At 59.8% G+C, this 3,198-nt stretch overlaps 1 pseudogene across 1 annotated transcript; it reads right to left on the reverse strand.

Annotated features, from left to right (window-relative positions):
• Positions 1-203: 203 nt before the first annotated feature.
• On the reverse strand, positions 204-1,568 carry LOC307069717 (uncharacterized protein CXorf49 homolog; annotated as a pseudogene). The gene is made up of 2 exons: positions 350-1,568; positions 204-251 (listed from the first exon to the last, which is right to left on the reverse strand). The product of its transcript is annotated as an uncharacterized protein CXorf49 homolog (transcript).
• Positions 1,569-3,198: the final 1,630 nt, after the last annotated feature.

Raw genomic sequence — 3,198 nt, forward strand, 5'->3', positions numbered from 1 at the left:
ATTCAGGAAGCTGGTGAGTCTAAATACTGAGGCTTTTGGGGGAAGCTTTTAAGGGATCCCCCGACCCAATTCAGCTACCAGCCCTCCCTTCCATCCCAGCCCCAGTCTCTCAGAGGACGCTGGAAACAGGCCAAGGGTGGAGAACCAGGCCCAGCACACCCGAAGTGCTACCTTACTGTTTGTCCCTAGTAAAAGGAGCCTGATCAGGCATCATAATGACCCAGTGACCGAGGGGCACCCAATGACGACCCCTGAGGGGTGGACAGAGGCAGCATGGGTGAAGACGTGTGCTCTGGGTGCGGTGGGGGCGGGGGAGAGTGGGGAGAGAGGAGGAGCCTGGCCTACTCACTTGGCCCTTTGGGGCTGGGTCTCTATTTGGGTCCTTATCTTCTCCCGCCACAGCTTCAGACTCCCTTGTCCACGTGACCACGGATTTCTTCCCAGCGCTGGTGTGCTTGGCCTGTTTGGTTCCGGAAGGGACCAAGGTATACCTCTTGGATCTCCCAAGCAGCGGAATACCAGAGACTGGGGGGAAGGTGGCCGGTTCCAGCGGAGGTGCCCAGATTCGCTGCCCCCAGGAAGGGAAGTTTTTCCCCAGGGCAAGTGTGGAGGCTCCCCCGAGGGATTTCTTCTCCAGGGTCCCCTTCTTCCTAGGAGTGACCTGCGGCAGGCCACCTGCCGTAGCAGCAGCAGCAGCAGCTCCCGGGTAGCTGGGCTTGCTGCCCCCGTTCCCCCAGAGCACGCTCTGCATCTTCTTAGGGGAAGAGATGCCCTGCCCTCCCACGCCCTGCCTTTCCACAACCGAAGAGAGTCGAGCCTGTCACGTGAAGGAAATTCTCCCTGACTTGGAAATTCGAGTGTCTGGGAGTGTCCCCGGGATCCTCGGGTCTGCTGGGCTCGGCCTGGCCTCCTCCTCCGGGGTAAGTACTCACCGTCATCAGCTCTGTCTCACTGAACTCATCTGAGGACTCGGAGTCGGATAGCTGCCGGGCCAGGCCTTCATCGGAGAAGCGCTGGCGATCCACAGCCACGTTCAACCTACGCTTAGTGGCTCTCTTAGGATTCATCCAGGCCCGGCCCGCTTCGGGCCCACTGAGGTGGAGAGGGCCGGCCAGAGCCGGCGGTGCTTCCCCACAGCTCTGGGCGGTCGCTCCTGGACCGCCGGGACCCGCCTCGAGGCCGGCGGACACTTCGAAGGAGGCGCAGGGCTCCGCTAACGGGTATGTGCAGAAGCCCAGCACGTCCCAGTCGTACAGCTGCTGCGTGGTGCCCGCCGCAGACTCCTCGGCCAGGTCCAGGAGGTCCCTCGTGTCATCAGCCGGGGAGCCAGGTCGGCCTTCGCGGCCACACAGCACCGGCCCTCCCGCTTCCAGCATCTCCCGCTCTGACTGGAAGCCCTTGGGATCCGGGCAGCCGCTCCCACCCCCGCCGCTCGGCGGCTTCCTGGGCTCGGGGCCGCGGTCGGGTCCCCGCGGAACTGCGCGGCCGGCCGGGTGGACGCCGGCCCGCTCCTCGCCCTCTGGGCCGAAACCCGTTCCCCACACAGACACCTCATCTGGGGAGCTCATGTCGCGACCCGGGCGGCCGCGGAACCGGGGCGACTGTTGATGGCCCGAGTCGCGGTCGCGGTCACGGCGGACGAGGCGGGCGGCGCTCAGAGGGCAGCGCCAACCACCTCAGGCGCCGCACGAGCTCGCCTCAAACGAAACGACGCGCCACTTTCAGCGCACCTCCCACGCCCGCGCCGCGGCCTCCTCATTGGTCTGGCCCCCGCCAACCAGCGGGCGCCTTGTTCGCCTGTCCCCTCGAGGCCTAACCAATGAGGTCGGGGGCCTCTTCTTTGCCCTCAAGCCTGTGGGCGGTCCGAGCAGTTGGCTGGTGAAGGGGATGGTGGGAGTGCCTCCCTCTGTCAAGACTCTCGGCCCGCCTCCCCTTTCCAGTTAGAGTCACAGCTCTGAGCCTCCGTTTCCCATCTATACAGGGGGTCGGGGAGTGAGGGCGCCGGGCTCCAGGGGTGGTGAGGATGAAATGTCAAGATGGAGGCACTGGACGCCTAGCACGCGCCGAAAGCATTTGCCAGCCTCCCTTCCACCGCAAGCCTTACGACCCAACAGGAGAATGGGCATGGGAGTCCCGCAGTCAGTGATCAGGGGTCGGCCAGAGAGCAAAGGGATCGTATTTTCGTTCTGTACGGTCTCTGTCTCAACTGCTCCATGAAATGTGGCTCAGCAAACGTCATTGGCAGGCGGGTTTGGCGGACAGACTGGGGTTGGCGGACAGATTGGGGTTGGCCTCGCTCCATCAGCCCTTCCCCCTCTCTGAGGCAAATTCAAAGAAGAGGAAATCGCAGTGGCCAGTTACACCCCAAAAGATGCTCGCCACCGCTGATCCTGGAGATGTGAACTAAAACCACGAATCGGGTTTCACACACTAGGTTGACAACCTTCAAAGAGCTTAACCATTCCGAGGGTGGGAGAGGTGAGGAGCAAACCCCTGTGGCGGTGGTGCAAGAGACCCATTTGGGAGGTAATTTGGCAGAATCCATTGAAAGCAACTTAGTGCCAGCACGGACTCTGTGCCTGGCACTCTTCTAAGCGCTGGGCATAAATAGTAATGCATCAGCGTGACACTCCTAGAACTATAGTACCAACTATTACTGGCCTCTTACCGGTGAGCAAACAGGCACTGAGAGGTTCAGCCACTGGCCCAAGGTCATTCGGCTCGTGGGGATCAGCGGCAGGATTGAAACCAATCAATCTGACTCCAGAGTCCTTGCTTTGAGCCGAAGACCTTAAAAAGGAAGCAAAAAAAAATAGGTATTTCCTCTATGTTCCGGCAAGTCCGCTGCCTGGTACTTCTTCCGGAGACACGCTGGTACCTGTAGTGTACAGGAGCCCATGCACAAGGGTGTTGGTGATGGGAAAACCTGGGAACCCTCCAAATTCCCATCAGTAAGGAAATGGATGAATGCAACGTGGCTTAGCATCCAGTAGCATAAAGCGTGGCAGTCCAACGGAATGCATCAGGCCATTCTCACAGCTTTCGAAAGCACCTGCCTGACTTCAAACTGCAAGTTGCAGAACGATGGCTTTGGATTCACATTTGTAAGTTAAATCACTTGCGTGCGTGGGCACACACACACACCAGTCAATCCTATGTAATATATGAGAATTCATTTAAGTATATGTACAAGTATGT

This window comes from Hyperoodon ampullatus (genome assembly GCF_949752795.1).
Source record: "Hyperoodon ampullatus genome assembly, chromosome: X".
Taxonomy (NCBI): Eukaryota; Metazoa; Chordata; class Mammalia; order Artiodactyla; family Ziphiidae; genus Hyperoodon; species Hyperoodon ampullatus.